Raw genomic sequence first — 19,579 nt, 5'->3', positions numbered from 1 at the left:
GAAGTGTTTGAAAAAATATGTGATTCTCTAGGAGAACACAATGACCTACATAAGAGCAATGCTTTCAGCCTAACCTTAAGTGGAAAGGCTGGGGATTGGTATAGAACCCTAAGGGTGGAAGAAAAAATGATTTACCCTACTCTTAGGAGACTGTTCTTAAAGGAATACATACGAGAGGGAGTGCTTTGGGGTGTAGCCTCTCAGCTCCAGAAAGCCCAACGAGAGGAAGGAGAGTCGGTGAGAGACTTTATAAGTTGCTTGAAGCATTTGAATTCTCGTTGTAATCCAAATGAGCGCTTCAACAATAACCAATTGCTTGATAGATTCATTAGGGGGTTGCGACATGAGGATATCTACAATGGCCTAGTCATTAGAGGTATCACCACTTGGGAAGCAGTCACCACCAATGCGATCCAATTGGAGGATAATTTAATGATTCAAGGAGAAAGAGTGTTTGTTGAGCCTAAATCTATTAGCTCGCAAGCATCAGGGCATCAGCCAATGACCCTAAAGACTATTGCTAAGGAGCCAAAGATATCTGAGATGACTTTAGCAGATCTCACCAAGGCTATTCAAGAGAGTCTTAGAGACAATCGTGCTCCGCAAAACAATCATATGTATCCAAGAAGGGAGCAGCAATGGTGCTCAGTATGATATGGACCGCATAGTACCATTGAATGCCCTACTTTTAGAGTAAAATTCAATGGGAACTGCAATGCATGTGGGAGGTATGGTCATCAAGCTAAGGATTGCATAGTATTTAAGCGTGCGATGGCCAATAGACTAACCTTAGCATGCCCAGACACACCTCGAGTGCCTGCCTTGATGCCGTCCCCACCTCTTGAACAAACAGCACAACACATGGTCCCTAGGGCCCAAAATGTTGTTCAAACAACACCCTTACCACCTCCAGTGCTAGGACCGCAACCACCACATCCGAGAATCACTTCTGTGAATCAAGTGGGTTGTGAGTCATCTATTTCTTGTTTGGAAGGCTATGAGGAAGATATAGATCCTAATATCGCCTATGGGATGGATGTGCTTGAAGAAAGTCCACAATACTACATGGAGGACTATTGAGGCCAAGTCAAACCTGTATATCAAGTAGCTTCTCTTGCGGCAAGAGGCCAAAATATCAATTACACCACTAAGAGACCACCTCTTCAATGCTATGAGTGTGGAGGTCCACATCGTGTAGCCGAGTGTCCTATTAGGCTACAAAAGAACGCCACACTAATGCAAACCAATCAAGCGAGCACGTCTACAATGCCAATACTCAGGTGTAATCGATGTGGCATAGATCATTTGATTGCCCAATGTCCAAATAATCCAAATGCACCGAAGATCACGGCATTAAACTTGATTAAAGTTACCGAGGAGCCATCACCAAGTACACCCGTGGTACCAGTAAACGTACTCACACAATCGATGCTCCAAAAACAAAATTATATTCTTGAGGAAAGAGACACAGCATCAATTGCCCAATCTCAGAAAAAGAAGAAAACACGAAGAAAGAGATCGCAAAAAGCAGCGAAGTCAGACCCCAGTTCAAAGACCAACATAGGGACTGGTGACGACCCCGTATATATGAACGATGCTGAAGAAGATTCTAATTCAGGTGAAACCATGGAGACCAAAACGACCACTAACATAGAAACCAACAAGGAAGATCTTCATGAGCCACAATGGCCAGGATCCAAAAAGAAGATAGGAACTTACCCAAACCCTACAGAGGAGATTGAGCGAGTCAATCAATTAAGGAGTTTGGTAGAAGATACCCAAAGGGATCTAGAACCAGCACCTAGGAAGATCCAGATTACAGACACCGTGTTCCCTACGCAACAACAACCTCACCAAGTCCATAGACCCTTGGACATACCTAGTGTCATCCAAGAAGAAAGTGACTTAAAGTCATGGGAAAGTGGGCGTACTCACTTCTTGATGAAAAGAATGTTTACAGAGGGACTACCCGATCCTATCGAAGAAATGGAGATCCCATCTTCCCCACATCAAGGGACTCAAGGCCAAAAGGTGCCGTTAAACATTTCCAAATTGATGGATTTCATGTCTTCCGAAGTTAGAACCACCATCATGTCCAAACTATATAAAGACCCTGAGCTAGTCTCAGCTCTTCGAGCCTTCCTCAATGGAGAACTGAAGTTTGGGCTACCACAATTTGCACAGATGGATGGATCTGCGGAGATGCCAATAGAGGAGGAATACATAGATCCACAACCGAACCTAGATGAGAACCTTGTTATAGAAATACCTGTTAACACGTTGGGACAATACTTTGAGGGTGATGAATCTAATGCGACTATACCAATCACTACTAAGGGATTAACTGTGAAGGGAATCCTTGATGGTGTCACTGGGGTTAGCATTGTGACTAAAAATTGATGGGAAACTATGGGAAGACCTCACCTTGCGACCACAACCATAGTAGTGAAGATGGCCAATGGGTCTATTATTAAACCTATTGGGATGCTAGAAGATCTCAAGATCAAGGTCTTTGGACATAAAATAAGGATTACCTTTATTGTTATGGATTTCTCCAAACACACTATGGCATCGGAGATCATCTTAGGACGTCCTTTCATGAGGGAAGCAAAAATGGTGCATGACTGGTCTAAAAACCATGTCTACTTGCAGTTCCAAGATTCTGTCATTCGAGTGGATCTTGTGACGGGTCGAGCACATCCTCTAGGAAACAGGTTTATAATTGATCATAAATCTGACACCACAGTTCACTCGGCCCCATTGCAGTATTGTTACACGTGTAAAGCGGACACTGATGTTGGGGAAGATTCTCCTTATATGGATGTACTACCTGGGATGACTGAGTTGGACAATGTGGATTGGGTCCACCTAGCAGCAACCATAGACACTTGGGGAAATAGGGGGACGACCTGGGTAACACCTGAGGGGGATGAAATACCACCACTTGTACCCTTAAACATGCTAGAAGCAATGCATATAGCTTCTGATGATCTACAAGATGAAAGTGACTGGCATTGAAACCAGTAGCGCCTCACAAGACTATAGCCCACACGATTTGGGGTCAGAATCATCAGTTGAAATTGACTCTGAGGATAAATAATCTAAGTTAAATCTTAGTGCAAATGTGGGGACAAACCATTCAAGGCCCAGTGGTAACCTAGATGATAATCTATCCAAGGGAGCAGAAGACACAAGTAGTGATTCATCTAGTGAGTCTTCACGAGAAATCGACCGTAATCGAGAATTAAACAAGAAGAGTAAGAGATATAAGAGGCGACGATATCGAGCAAATGTGCGTCCTAGAATAAATGAAAAGAAATCTACCGCAGAATGGCTTAATTATATAGGGGCATGTGATGCTCATCGAAAGTTGGTAGATAATTGGGGTGAATACCTTCAAAGCGTTATGTGGTGTAGTCCACAACCCATTGACATCGCACAACTAGAGGCTACAGAGAAGCAAAAGTTGAGAGTTAGCTCAACAACAAAAGGAATCAGAAGTTAAATCACAGTCCACAAAACAACAGGACCCCACAGACTTACACCCTGCACCTGAACATTTCAAATCCTATACCACAGAGGAATGTAAGTTTGTGTATACAAAGGCTCAAAGAAAACCTATCGATGGGAGCAATGGAGTCTATGATGGTCCAGCGATAGTTAAGGAAATACAGTTAGCATACCCAGGAGAAGAGTTTAAACCTTTTTTCATTGCCCAAGATCTGACCGAGACTGAGGAGTGTGTACTTAAAGAACTTCTCAAGGAATTCAGGGATATATTTGCCTAGACTTATCAGGATATAAAAGGTGTTCCACTTTCCGTGGTGCAGCACACAATCCCCATGAATAGCATGGCTAAACCAGTTCAGCAACGACCCTACCCAATGAATCCTAAATATGCAAAGATCATTCAAGAAGAGATTGAAAAGCTTGTGGAATGCGGATTCATATACCCTATTGAGCACTCAGAATGGGTGTCTCCAATAGTGATTGTGCCAAAAAGGAATGGGAAACTCAGAGTGTGCATGGATCTCAAGAAGGTCAATGCCGCCACTAGGAGGGACCATTACCCCTTGCCATATTCAGAACATGTGCTTGAAAGAGTTACAGGAAAGGAAGCTTATAGCTTTTTGGATGGGTACTCTGGCTACAATCAAATCACAATTGCGTTGGAGGACCAAGCTAAAATAGCCTTTATAACCGAATTTGGAGTGTTCGCATTTCGTGTTATGGCTTTTGGCTTAACCAATGCCCGGGCTACCTTTCAAAGATTAATAAACACTGCTTTTAGAGAATATTTGAGGGAGTTTTGTGAAGCTTTCTTAGATGACCTTTGTGTTTATTCCTCTTGGAAAGAACATCTATCATTCTTACGAAAAGTGTTTGAGAAGTGTAGATTGTATCGCATCTCCTTAAACCCTTTCCAATGCCAATTTTGGGTTAAACATGGAGTCATTTTAGGGCATATAGTGTCCAAAAATGGGATTTCCACAGATGAAAGCAAAATTAAAGCCATTGCAGAATTGCCACCACCTACAAACTATAAAGAAGTTCAAAGGTTCATGGGCCATGTTGATTATTACCGACGGTTTATTTTAAACTTTGCCGAGATAGCTCGTCCTTTGTACAAGCTTCTTATTGAGTTCTAATGGACTGCGGAGTGTGACCATGCTTATGAGTCATTGAAAAAGACCTTGACTAGCGCTCCTATTCTACGAGTGCCGATTGGAATGTAATTTTTCATGTGCATATTGATGCATCGAACTTTGCTATTGGGTGTGTTCTAGCTCAACCAGTAGAACATAAACTGGACTACCCCATTAGCTTTGCAAGTCGTCAATTGAATGATGCCGAAAGAAACTACACCACTACAGAGCGAGAAGGTTTAGGTATGATTTATGCAGTGAAGAAATTTCGCTACTACCTTCTGGCCAACAAGTTTGTGTTCTATGTTGATCATGAAGCCTTGTTGTATCTAGTAAATAAACCTTGTTCCACGGGAAGAATTACACGATGGTTGTTAATTCTCCTTGAGTTTGATTTTACCATTGTGGTGAGACCTGGTAAAAGACATGTCATGGCTGATCATTTGTCTCGCATACCCAATGGGGAAGCCCCTACTGGAGTCGATGATGAATTGCCTGATACTTCTCTATTCCTAGTCGAAATCATACATGAATGGAGTGAGAAGATTGTGAACTTTCTAGTTAATGGTTTTCCACCCAAAGAGCTTTGTAAGGACATAGCTCGAAAACTATTAAAAGAATGTGAACCTTACTCTCTCATTGCAGGAACTCTCTACAGGCTAGAGAAGGATGATATTCTTAGACGTTGTGCCCGTGAGGATGAGTATTTATACATACTGCAAGAAGCCCAAATGGTATAGCCGGAGGACATTTCTCAGGGGAACTAACAGCTAGAAAGGTGTTGCAATCAGGCTATTGGTGGCCAACCTTATTTAAGGATGCATCACTTTTTACAAAAGGATGTGATGAATGCCAATGTTACAAGATCACACAACAAAAGGATAGGATGTGATGAATGCCAACGTTACAAGATCACACAACAAAAGGATAGGATGTGATGAATGCCAACGTTACAAGATCACACAACAAAAGGATAGGATGTGATGAATGCCAACGTTACAAGATCACACAACAAAAGGATAGGATGCCCTTACATCCTGTTAAAGTGACTCAACCATTTGAAAAATGGGGTTTAGACTTTGTAGGCCCAATTAGTCCGGCAACTCGTAGCACTCAATCTCGATATATTATCGTTGCCACTGACTATGTGACAAAGTGGGCGGAAGCCAGGGCGACACGTAAGGCCGATGCAAGGTCAACTGCCAGGTTTCTCTTTGAGAACATTGTTACAAGATTTGGTTGTCCCTTTGAGATTGTGAGTGACAATGGTACTCATTTTATAAATGGAGTAATAAAAGAACTCACTACCAACTTTATGATAGCTCACCATAAATCCACACTTTATTATCCACAAGCAAATGGCCAAGCTGAGAGCACCAATAAGACCTTAATCTCTATCTTAACCAAAACGGTGGAAGCTCATCGCACAGATTGGGATTTAAAGCTTACATCAGCTCTATGGGCTTATCGTACTGCATATAAAGTTGCCATTAACTGCACAGCATTCAAGATGGTGTATGGCCAAGAAGTGGTTATGCCATGGGAGTTTGTCGTTCCTAATCTTCGAGTAGCTTCTCAAGAAGGTTGGGATGGTAACCCCTTAGTTGAGCGATTATATATCCTTGAAAAGCTAGATGAAGAGAGTCAATTAGCTGTGCAAAATGCACTTGTGGAGAAAGATAGGAGGAAGAAATGGTTTGACCGTCATCTAAAGAACAATGATATCGATGGTGTATGGCCAAGAAGCGGTTATGCCATGGGAGTTTGTCGTTCCTAGTCTTCGAGTAGCTTCTCAAGAAGGTTGGGATGGTAACCCCTTAGTTGAGCAATTATATATGCTTGAAAAGCTAGATGAAGAAAGGCAATTAGCTGTGAAAAATTCACTTGTGGAGAAAGATAGGAGGAAGAAATGGTTTGACCGTCATCTAAAGAACAATGATATCAATGTTGGTGATAAAGTCCTTATGTATGGAGTGCGTAAGGAAAAGAAACATTTGAAATATGCGGGAAAAGGACCATATAGAGTATGTGAGATCACCCCACAAGGAACCATTCATGTGGAGACTCTTGATGGAGTTGAAACCATTGGATTCCTCAATGGGAGCAAATTTAAAAGATACTATGATCCAGTAGGCCGAGAGGAGTTGCGTGCCATCCATACAAAAAAGGCAGCCAAGGCACAAATAGAATTGAAGAAGATACAAGCTCAAGCTGAGGCTAAGGAGCGACAACAACGTATAAGATGAAAACGAGAGGCTAACCTTGGAGTCACACATGCATTCCACGTTGAAATCGACGAGGATTGGTTGGACTCTTACACACCTCTACGATACCCTATTGAGCTAAATAGCACCTATGGAAAAGTGCTATATAACGCCTTATTAGACACGGGTGCTAAATATAATCTGCTATCATATGGGGTGTGGTGTCAGTTAGGGAAGCCACCTCTATCTGAGAGTATTATCCAAGTCAAGGGTGTCAACAATAAAAAAACTGCGGTTTTTGGAATCTGTCACACTTCTGTCAGTTATGACAATGGGGTTGTAGCTCAAGACTTTTTGGTCATGCCTGTTGGAACTATGGAGGGTAATATAAACCTAGGACGCACGTGGATGATAGCCACCAAATGCACTATTGATTGGGGGACAGGGGGTGTCACAACACAGAAACCAACTATTAGCCCTGCCACGCAAGCTGTAGTCCCTGAAATATTGCCTCTTAAGGAAATAAAACCCAAAATATTGCATGTCCAAGAGGTTGAACCATATGTCCCCATAGCCCAACTCTCTAGAGCTTCAACTGATGTAGTTGAAAGAAAGCTTGAGACACACAAGAACCATCCTAATATAACAAAGAAAACATACAAGTGGGTCCCTAAAGCTTCTTTAGCAACCATAGCCAATGCTAAAAGACCGCAACCTGGTAAGAGACGTCCCATTCGCCCCAAGAAATGTAAAGAAATGTTACGTTGGATTCCTAAAAAACTATTGGAAACCCAAGGCTACTATGAAGGAAATAATCAAATCTGGGTGCCAAAACGTAAATTGTGCTCTTACTTGTCACCGGGCCCACCGGGCCCATGTGAGCTCAATCCTGTGGCTCTAAAACAAATTGAAGATCGTGGAAAGGAAAAAATCACAGAATGCGACACACCTACTCCAGAGCTAGTTTGGGTACCAAAGAAAGAACGATTTGTTCCACCTAGCTTAGGAACAGGGAAATCAAATGAAGCTTCTTACTCTTCATGTAGTTCCTATACGAAAATGGAAGCTTCGATACAACCTCCACCTTCCATTGTACATATCCATACAAGCAAGAAAGAGTTTACACCTCCCGTTGTAAGTTCACCACCTACAACGATGTTGCAAATAAAATCATGGGAGAGTACCTTACCACCCTTGCAACTAGATGAAACGCATAGAGCGATCGAAAACTATTGGTTAAAGCCTTCACCTATAACAACTTGGAACAACTGGTTTCAACGGGTGACGACATCATTTCAAACGGTATGATCTACCCAAGGAAGGGGGGAGTGTTTGTTGACATCCATCATTCACTTGCTTCCCTCTCAACCTTTCTCCCTGACCTCTTAATCTCCAATCTTAGGGAATGTATATATAAAGCCTTATACTCACAAAAACAAGATAAAAAAGTAAAAGAGCAAGAGCGACTAGCAACGAGAGAGCACCCTATCAGATCCTACACATAAGTCTGAATTCACCATGTCACATCAAGCAACACACAAAAACAACTCATGTTTTAAAGACCTAACCAAATCTATTTGTATTCTCAGAGATGGCTAGTTCACCAGAGGCATGTGCTTCTATTTTTTATGAAAGGTACCCTTTCTCTTTTTCTCAAGTGTTTCACATCTGCTACCCTGTACTTTCTTGCGAATGGGATTTGGTAGAGAGACTTGCACGTGAGCAAAATTTTGAGGAGTTAGAATGGCTGATACGTCTATGGATAACTAGTGATCCCTACCCAGTAGCGAATGTTTCTCCGGTGGCACATGCTTATTCTTTTGCACAGGATGAGTATCCACGCATCGCGAGGTTCTTGATTAACACGCTTGCACAAGAGGATGATGAAGAAGAAATAATAGAGACCGAGGAAGACTATGGACTCACGAAAAATGATTTCGTTTATCTAGATGATGAGGATAGAGGCCTAGCCTTAGGGTGGCCACCCGGTTTATATAATATCCTCTTTCCTTGATTCTAAAAGGGATGACAAATAGGTAGGTTAGGGGTCTGGATTGTGTTTTGAGTTTGTTTTCTAGGAGTTTTAATTTTTTCACACTGACATGCCTCCTAGAGGTATAGTGCTTGTTTTTTGGATGTGTTAGGTAGGACTTATATGGATCTCCATCCACATGGCTGAGGACATCTGCTTAGACGAAATGAGCAACTTCATACCTCCAGGTGTACTACTTTCCATGATTCATGTTGGTGGATATGTATAATTGCTAATAATGATTTTTTATGGTTTGTTTGAGTGCAATAGTTATGTTTGTTATCTGCCATTATAGATGTATAAATTTGTCTTTGCTTAAGTTGATGGAACTAGAGTTTAATCTTATAGATGAGCCTTGAGATTAGGAGACCGTGACTTTAGGTTAACTCATTTACTTGACCACTAGGCCTAGCTGATAAAGTTATCTGAGTATTTGAGACCTTAGGAATGTTTAAGGCATAGAGAAGCTTGCTCACTTAAACAACAAAAACACTAGTGAGAATACAAAGGAAATGGAAGCAAAAAACATAAGTGCCACAAATGAAAAATCTAATGATGGAAGAGAAATCATGGCTTGATTTGGTACTTCACTCACATGTATTGTCTATGGTACTAGAGCCCTAGAGGTTCCCAGTGTGGGCGCTTTTCTTTGAGAAGCAAAAAGCCCCGGACATACAAAATAAGCACACACGTCAAATGAATTGTGAACCAAAGTAAAAAAGAGAAAAAGAAAAAAATGAATGACATTTAAAAGACTTCCATCGAGCTTACAGTTAACATTTCAAGCTTTTGTTTACAGTTGTGAGAGCTAGTTGGCTAATCAAAGCTGAAAAGCACAATTAGGGAATCTTGCATTTAGATAATCTTCTTAGCTTAGCTAGTACTAGAGTAGTTGTTTTAACCTTAGTCATAGCTAACTAATTGATAGACTCACCCATAAGCCCAAAACTCTTGATTAATTAATTTACTCAAAGTGCGATTTATTTGTCCTTAATGGCAGTCTAACATTTCATAAATCTTGCTTTTATTCATTTCCACATGTACTTTACATTCCCCTCATGATTTATGGCCATATAATTCCGCTTGCTGAAACATGGACTTTGCCTTGCAGATTCAAATCCAGATGCTCTACAACATGGACATAACAAGCTTCAACTCAATAGCTTCCGAGGACGGAATCTACATCAGGAAGGGGGGCATGTTAACCCTCACAGATCACGGACACCCTATTACCTACGACGGACGTTGTAACCTACGGCGGACATTGTATTATTTATTTGGTAGAGTCAGGTACCGGGTTTGTCGGTCCAATAGGAAAAGGGTAAGAGTGATCGCCGATGAGAGGCGCACTCTAACTGGAACATTCAAGGGATTAGTGGCTAAGCATGGGTGCCCAAGTGTGAATGGGGCGAGCTCATATAAAATTCAACTAAACCTAAAATTCACTCATTCTCTCATTTCTGCAATAGAAGAGTGCTCTTGCTCCATCTCCATCTCCATCTTCTTCTTCTTCACCTCCTTGTGTGTGTGTGTGTATGTGAGAGAGAGAGAGAGAGAGAGAGAGAGAGAGAGAGAGAGAGAGAGAGAGAGAGGGCGATCGATCATTACGAAGCAGTTGAGCGCGGCGAAGCGGCGGCTCCTTCTTCTTCGCAACGAGGAATCCTCCACGAAGCAAGCGTAGAGCGGTGAGTGACACACCATCGCCTTCTTTGAGCTTACTAGTTTAAGCTTGTTGTGTGCTTGGAGCCATTTGTGGCTCGCACATGGTGTATCGGCAAGTTCCTTGCATTGACACATGCGACATACGTGCACATTGGTAATGCCATGTTTGTGATGGGGACATACTTGATAATGTGGCTTTGCCGGCCTGCATGATGCTACCACAAAATAATTTGCAAGCATTGGTTGATTGCATATATAGAGACCTTGAAACACAGACTTGCAATGCAACCTTTTTCAAGGATAGAGCAATTTTGGCTCCACGAACAAGGAGGTGGATGCTATAAAAAATTTGGTCTTGCAACAATTTCCTGGTACTTATAAGGAATATGTCAGTGCAGATTTAGTGTGTGAATCAAATTGTGATAGCATTTTATTCACAAGTGAGTTTGTAAATAGTTTAGATCTTGGGGGATGTTTTCCACCGCATGTTTTACAATTGAAACAGAATGCTCTAGTTATGTTGCTTCGCAATTTGGATCCAAGAAGTGGTCTTTGTAATGGGACACGCTTGATTTGTAAGCAATTCCACAGCAAAGTGATTGAAGCAAAAATCATTACAGGGTCACATGCAGTGTTCATTCCAAGGATTGATTTTCTCAAGGGATCCAGAGAAGGTCTCTCTTTTGATTTGAGACGCTGCCAATTTTCCCTACGTTGTGTTTTTGGGATGACAATCAACAAGGCGCAAGGCCAAACATTGGGAGTTCTTGGATTGTATCTCCCAACACATGTTTTCACCCATGGTCAACTGTATGTGGCAATGTCTCGCGTGAGATCCTCTTCTGCCATCAAGGTTGTGGTTGGTGATAGTCACTTAATAAGCGTTAATAGATATGGAGATCAAAGAACACGCACTTCTAACATTGTCTACAAAGAGGTGTTGCAATTGACCTGCCCCCTGCCACCCCCTTGCCATGGGGTTTAACGTGGTTGGATATGTTTCATCCAATAAAAAAGCACGGTGACACTCGCAACTATTTCTTTGTCATTTATAAGCTTAGTATATCTTCTTATGAAACATGGTGTAGCCTCAAGCAAGGTATATTCACTGAAACAATTGAGTAAGATTTATTAGTGCTGAGAGATTTATGATTCATGTGCTTTTTGATGAATTTCTAATCCTTTATGTATATATATATGTATGAATGAAGATGGATCCTAACGCCTCTGTGACTTACACACTAGGGAGACGACCTCGACATGTCCGAGGTAAAATATTGTATATGTGTGTTTGTGACATTTCAATACTTTAAAGAATTTAAATCTCACAGTCAACGATTATGTATTAGATCCACCATCTTGGAGGGGTCCAATCACAGTCATGCAGGTGATTCATCTACTTAAGGACTTGGATGTAGCAAGGTAACAATGTTGATGTTGATATAGTAAAGTAATAGCTTTTGTGTATCAAAATATCTATCTATATTAATAGCTTTTTTTTTGGCTATAGATCACAATATTACCCAGAATTCTTGATGGTGGGTATATATCATGCTTCATATGATCCGAGCTTGTTGTGCTACATTCAGGTTGCTATTCAGAGAGGATTCAGAGCACGTGTCACCATTGCAGAGTTAGGCAGAACCCGTCCAATTAATGCTATGTTTGCTCAGAATCTTAGTCTCGGTGCTTGGTTCCTACGTGTTTTTGTGTTAGGATCTCTTCCTCCAGTGATTGGTAGATGTCGTGGGCCATGGGTGGTTCGATACCGCAGCAGGGCATGTCGTAGGCTACGCTTTTGAGCGTATAAATCTTAAGTCTCTACGCATGTTATATTTTTTGACATGGGAAATATCACTTACTCTATATATGTTAGTGCAAAGTTAATTTGAAAATATGTTGTGATGACTTTTGCAAAGATTCAAATGTTGTCCATCTTATAAATTTCAAACACATACAGTACCTCTCTCTCTCTCTCTCTCTCTCTCTCTCTCTCTCTCTTATTAAGAGAGAGAGAGAGAGGAAAGGAGAGAGAGAGAGAGAGAGAGAGAGAGAGGAGAGAGAGATCTCTATCTCTCTCTATCTCCCTTTGTTGTCCATGTACTGGGCTCTCTCTCTTCTCTCTCTCTCTAGAGCTCAGTACATGGACAACAAAGGGAGATAGAGAGAGATAGAGCTCTCTCTCTTCTCTCTCTCTCTCTCTCTCTCTCTCTCTCTCCTTTCCTCTCTCTCTCTCTCTCTCTTAATAAGAGAGAGAGAGAGAGAGAGGAAAGGAGAGAGAGAGAGCTCTATTTGTCTCTTTAGCTAGAGAAAGAGAGAGAGCCCAGTACATGGACAACAAAGAGAGAGAGAGAGAGAGAGAGAGAGAGAGAGAGAGAGAGAATCCACCCAGTATGTAGACAAAGGAAAATGTTCGAAAAACACCAAGGTTTAGTGTAATCCCACCTACAAACTTTGAGATTTACCTCTACATTTTAAATTTGAAGGAGGACTGATGAAAGAGTGCCCTATAGCCCTGATGACTGAGAGAGAGAGAGAGAGGGCACCAGAAGAGGGCGGCTATACTAGATTTCAACTCCTTTGACGGTGTAGAGAGAGAGAGAGAGAGAGTAAATGTTCATCTGTTTTTATGAAATTTGCCAAGAGCAAAGAGCTTGAGGAGAGGCCATGCCGCCACCGAAGGCGTCGCCGTTTTACTAGTAGAAACATAAAAAGCGTCTTCATTGTCTTGTGAACAAACTCTTGGCAATTGATATAAGCCTTTCTATGCATCCTTAGTCCATTGAAAACCATGACATGTTTTCCCTCAACACTAAGGGGCACGGGAGGCGGTGGGATCAAGGGCATGAAAGTGGGGCGCCATGATTGAGGCCATTGGGGCGCTACATGTGGCTTAAAAAAGTAAACTTGGATGGGGTTTGGTAAACGGGGGTGTCGGGAGGTAAACTCGGAGACAGGAGGGTGACATGGGCTGGAAACGTGGCGAGAATGGGCTGAGGTGGAGTCCTAGGTGGCAACTGATGGGCCAACATGGCTACAAAAAGATGGCCACCAGGATAAGCCTCGGGCGGGCAACCCATTTTCAAATTTGCCTCGCGGGAATGCAGTGTAATTAGAGATTAGATAAGGAAATCAATGATTATATAAGGAATCAATAATCGAAGGTGAGATGAGAGCACAAGAAGGGGAGGCTGGTAGCTGAGATGGTAATGAGAAATCAGTAATCATATGAAGACTCTGTAGGAGATTGGAAGCTCAAAGGCAACATGGATTTGAACCATGTAGTGTGTGTGTGTGTGTGTGTGAGTGTGTGTGTGTGTGTGTGTGTGAGAGAGAGAGAGAGAGAGGGAGAGAGATGTTGTGTATTAGATGTAGTCCAAGAGGTTCGGGTGCCTATTTAGGGTGGTGGTTCAACACTATCCTGGTGGTAATAGGGTGACTATCGCAGTCCATGGCGATCACACTGGGCACATACCTAGCTCATGTGCTGACCTTTACCACTTCCCGGTGCATTCAGCTGTAGTTGCATGTTGTATGGATGATTTTTTTGATGTTGGGATGTGCCGCCATGTCACCAAAATGTCGATCTCCAAGGAAAGGTTTCACATGGCAAATGCATCTGAGCTGGATCGTGTAATCTACAAATGTTTTATGATACCAAAAGAGGTGCAAATGCTGTTTCATCAAATGTGCACTCGTGGTACTTAACTTACCATTGGAATTTTTAAGAAGCCTTTCCTCTGCTGAGTTTTTGATAGCATTTGGTCCAACATTTCTTTTGATTGTAGGTAACTTTGTAGGTAGTGAATGGGGTGCGATGCTTGTAAAGGCTCTACGTTTGCAAGAATTGAAGAAGGTAATACTACATTCTCAACTTCTTAAGTTGGATGGGTAAGCATGCATCCTCAAGTATACTTCTTGTATGGACAGGTAATCTTTGTGTAGCCTTACAGTCCCCAAAACCCTGATGAGAACAAGCGGCCATTTATCCTCCTCATTCAAGATGAGTGGATGCTACAAGTCGCTCTTCGTTTCTCTCATCAGAACTCATGGGCCATGGATAGCACTTTCAAGACAAACATTTATGGTCTACCACTCGATGGTGCAGTCTTGCCAAACCAAAATGGCATAGGGATTCCAATATGGCTAATGTTATGCAGTTGTGCGCGTATGTCGCACGTGTCAATGCAAGGAACTTTTCGATACACCATGTGCGAGCCACAAATGGCTCCAAGCACACAACAAGCCTAAACTAGTAAGCTCAAAGAAGGCGATGGTGTGTCACTCACCGCTCTACGCTTGCTTCGTGGAGGATTCCTCACCGCGAAGAAGAAGGAGCCGCCGCTTCGCCGCACTCAACCGCTTTTCCGCCGCCGTCGTGCCTTCGTAATGCTCGATCACCCACTCTCTCTCTCTCTCTCTCTCTCTCTCTCTCTCTCTCTCTCTCTCTCTCTCTCTCTCTCTCTCTCTCTCTCTCTCTCTCTCTCTCTCTCTCTCGCCTGAGCAGTTCAGGTCCACCGTAACCCTAGCATCGTCTCCCTCAGCCCCCCTTGGGCGAAGGGCTGCCCTGGGGGAGGCGTTAAGCTTGAGCCTAGCCCCCCTCAACAGCCCTAGCTCTGTGGCAAAGCCTGCCCCAGCCCCGCACATTTAAGTGGTTCCAGCCCCTGCAACAGTGGCCTCAGCCCCTGCGATGGCCTCAACATTGGCCTCGGCCCCTGGCTCGCGGCGCCCGCCAGTAGATCTCCTGCCCTACGAAGTACAGCAGCCTGCGACGCCCGCCAGGAGACCCCTTGTCCTGTAGGTTACGACACAGTAAAAGAACAAGAGCTTTTTCAAAGGTTTGTTGAAGCTTTTAGCATTCATAAAAGCTTTAAGGCATTTTTGGCACTTGCTTTCGGCCTCAGCCCTGCAAAGTACAATAGGTTGTGGTGCCGGCACTTGTTTTTGGCCTCAGCCCTGCGAAGTACAACAGGTTGTGGTGCCCTTCAGAAGATACTCGGCCGAGGACAGGAGTTCAAAACTTCTTCAAAGGGTGAAGCCTCAAGCTTTCTCAAAGGCTTTTCCCTCCGGAATTTGCGAGTCAGTGGTCGGTTCCCTTCGATCTCCTCAAGCACAGGGATGGCTACTCCAAAGACCCCCGCCAAAGCAAGACCGAGCTTTGCAACAGTACTGGAAGCCCCTAGCAAACTTGATCGCATCACGCAGTTGCAAGCAACTCTTGATCAAGTCTTGGAGGAAAACGTTGAACTCAAATCTCGCTTGAGCAAATTAGAAGAACAATTCAACTCTATGGCTGACCTCACCACCGACAATGTAAAGGAGGTAGAGGCAAAGGTTAACAAAGTTCACTCAACAACCATCGCCCAAGTAAGGACGTGTGTAACAAAGGAAATCTCCGAACAAAAATCTCAAGAAGATAATGCCCTCAAGGTACGCATCGGTGGGCTCCCCTTGCAGTGGTGCACTGTTGAGGACACCCTTGAAGAGGCAATCATCAAACTCAACAATATTATTGAGCCAGTCAACATCAAGTCAGAGAATGTCGCTTGGATCAATGACACACATCGTCATGTACGTCCCGAGCATTGTGTCCTTACCTTCAAGAACAAAGAGGAGCGGGTAAAGTTTCTACGTCAATCCCGCCTTCTCAAAGAAACCAAGCTTTGGATTGCAGAAGAACTGACCATGAATCAACTCAAGAGTAAAGCGAGCGAGCTTAAGAAGGTGCATGAAGCGCGTAAGCAAGGCAAATGGGCAGTCTATCGAGGAGGCAAAACGATCATCCAAGAATTCCGAAATCCCAAACCAGCTCTCTCCACAGCCGACCCTCAGGTTTTTGTTTGTTTTCTCCTTTTTTCCTACCCTACTCTCTTGATGGACCCTCAGTCCTTAACTGATATGTATCAGCCCACACTGAGAATGAATCGTTGTAATGTCGGTGTTTTTGGTCCCATAGGTCATATATGACCTCCGTGGACGTTAATCCAATCTATCTATCTATCTCACATACACACACACACACACACACACACACACACAAGGAGGTGAAGAAGAAGAAGATGGAGATGGAGATGGAGCAAGAGCACTCTTCTATTGCACAAATGAGAGAAATGAGTGAATTTTAGGTTTAGTTGAATTTTATATGAGCTCGCCCCATTCACACTTGGGCGCCCATGCTTAGCCAACCAATCCCTTGAATGTTCCAGTTAGAGTGCGCCTCTCATCGGCGATCACTCTTACCCTTTTCCTATTGGACCGACAAGCCCGGTACCTGACTCTACCAAATAAATAATACAATTTCCACCGTAGGTTACAACGTCCGTCGTAGGTAATAGGGTGTCCGTGAGCCGTGAGGGTTAACAGCAGCAATGATGTGGGTACCAGCCAGGAAAAGGTGGCCCTAGAGCTCACATTCAAGATGATCTTTGCAAGGTTAGGTGACGTTCGGACCACAGCCATTGTCATTGATAAGAGCCAACAAGAGCTCGAAGCCATCCTCAAGGTTGTGGATCAAGATCCTTTTGCTGGAGAGAAGACGAGGATGGAAGGCGGCAACAAGTCGCATGCAAAGTTTTGCTATGCTGGTTTCATGTCAAGAAGGCATGGGCTGAGAACCTCTTGCCCCAAGTAGGTCATTTCTTTTATGTGTTCTTCATGTCATCTCATGTCTACGAATTGACTGCCGTACTCACATGGCATTGTTGTGATAGCTCCCTAAGGACAAGCACGATGATATGTACAATCGCTTGTCGAATTTGATGCATGCAACAAGCGAGGATATATTTGATGCAAGGTACAATGAGCTATTGTAGGTGTATCATGCACATGAGAATATTTGACGGTATGTATCTGTATCCATTGGCTCCTATGGTAGCACATGTATGTGCTAAGCCGTTGGCCAAGATTCGGTCGTCTATTTCAACATGGGAATGTGGATACTACAAACTTGGTTGAGCAATTTTGGCAATATGTCAAGTATACCTTGCTAAATGCAAAGATAAACACGTCTTTGTTGGTCTTGTTGAATGCGCTGGTGGGTGATTCAATGCATGGGACATATATTGGGGGAACGTTTCTCGAGTTCTTCAAGAAAAAATAGGAGATTGGTAAGAGCGGCTCTCTTTCGCTTGAGAGTATACCTTTGTTGTTGCCAAATGTTGAGCTCATGTTTTTCCAATTTGACAATCGTTCAGCTGATTCTAGGCGTTTTAGTCGTTTTGGATCAAGCAAGCAACATACAGCCAAGCTAGCAGCAGGCGAATCAATTCTTAAGCAATTTGAGGCGGATCCAAGCACCGTCGAAGTATAGAGGAAGGACAATTGCATTCAAAGTCCTTAGCACTACTTTGGCCTCAAACTGGTATCATGTGAGCATGCAATCCAACTACTGCGATTGTGCGGATTGGGGATCATAATGTAAGCATATATATGGCCTTCAACTGATAATTGAGAGGCACTTTCCACATCTTCATGAAGTTATCCCCATCGTAGATAGCATTCAAGCTTTGAGCCATGTGGACCTACAACCCATAGTTGGAGCAGGGGAAGACAATATAGCACTAGAGCATGACAATTTAGATGTAGCTGAGACATTTGTCAAGAAAATAGACGATGAGATTGGTAGCTACATCTATGACATGAGAAGCATGTCGCAGAGTCTAGAAGAGTAGTTGGTGCAATGTGATAGCTCTTTGAAGCGAGCCATACTAACGCAACTAACTCTTTCACGAAATAGTCTCGCTGCCTTGATCATCCCAAAGGAGATTGAGCTACCAGTAGAGGGCTCGATCAAGCAAGTCCAAGCTCATGTTTCTCTAACTCGACTCGGGCATGGGATGCCCATAGAATCAAGCGGAGCCAGCAAGGAACAGGTTCTCGAGGCCACCTGCCACCATCTAAAGGTCCCACTACTGGTGTTTTGCGATGCAAGCATCAGCATGGACGGAATTGAGTCCGCTTTCAAAGAAAGCCTCAAATACATTGTCCTCATTGTTGCAGCAAAACTCTCATACTTGATCCATTGGAGAGCATTTCATGCCATACATGCCATGCCCTCCTTCCGTTATTGCTTAGACATGCCCCGGGTGGAGCAGAGTCGATCTTGCTTAATCGTCATGTCACCCTCTTTGGTGAGAGCATCCAAAAAGGGATGATTGTCTCTTGCAAAGCTGGCGAGGATCCCATAGAAGAGAGAAGATTCACGATCTGCTTGCTTGATGGGTCAGTACTTGAGGCAGTCCTTGCATCCCAGCAGCGAATGGTTCTCTCTACATGAGAGGCATGCAGCTTCTTTCTCTCTTATGCAATTTGTTGGTCTAATCTGATGACCAGTTTGTGAACGTTGGGCAGGCACTTGTGAGCCCATTTGCAACTATCTTTGGTGGGTTGTTTTGGGAGCCAGCTGTTAATTGATTTCATGTGCAGACTTCCAACATGTTCGGGTGATGACTATTTACCTTGTTTGGGCTATTAAGCCGATCTTTTTGGATGGCATCTTGCTTGATCGTGCGTGAGCGTTACATCTGGATTTTGAAAAGTTGTTCTGCCAATCTGTCATGAGCTTAGTTACAAAATTGATGTATTTTTCCTATAAAGTGTGTACGATCTCTATGGACTATAGTTGCTCTAACTGGATGGCACTGTAACTGACCTTTTGTGAGAGTCATGGATGGGTTGTTGCCAGATGATGTCTTGTTTTGCCAGCCAATTTTTCTTATCCATTGAGGCTGATCTTATTTCTCAGTCGATTTCACTTGCAAACATTTAGCATTTTTGGTATTTGATTATTTACAGTTTTGTTGGAGATATGTTGTCGCAAAAAGGAGGTTGGGCTCTTAGAAAGAGCTTTCATGCACCGTATTTTGACCACTCAGGGTGCAAGGTTTGAGATGTTCTTTTGTTAGGGTTTGTGCCATAACCATGCAGTGAATAATGCCTTTGCATTTATATGATGCACTTCTCACTCATCAATGTCGAGATGAAGTTTGTGCTGCATCATGGGCCAACTTAAGTGTACACAAATATCTATGTCATGA

At 43.1% G+C, this 19,579-nt stretch overlaps 1 pseudogene; it reads left to right on the top strand.

Annotated features, from left to right (window-relative positions):
• Nucleotides 1–14,123: 14,123 nt before the first annotated feature.
• On the top strand, nt 14,124–19,103 carry LOC147461629 (uncharacterized; annotated as a pseudogene).
• The last annotated feature ends 476 nt before the right edge of the window (nt 19,104–19,579 follow it).

Source organism: Adiantum capillus-veneris, chromosome 3 (assembly GCF_014529385.1).
Source record: "Adiantum capillus-veneris isolate H3 chromosome 3, ASM1452938v2, whole genome shotgun sequence".
Classification (NCBI taxonomy): Eukaryota; Viridiplantae; Streptophyta; class Polypodiopsida; order Polypodiales; family Pteridaceae; genus Adiantum; species Adiantum capillus-veneris.
The sequence above is the reverse complement of the archived record's forward strand: the minus strand, read 5'-3'. Positions and strand labels throughout refer to the sequence as shown.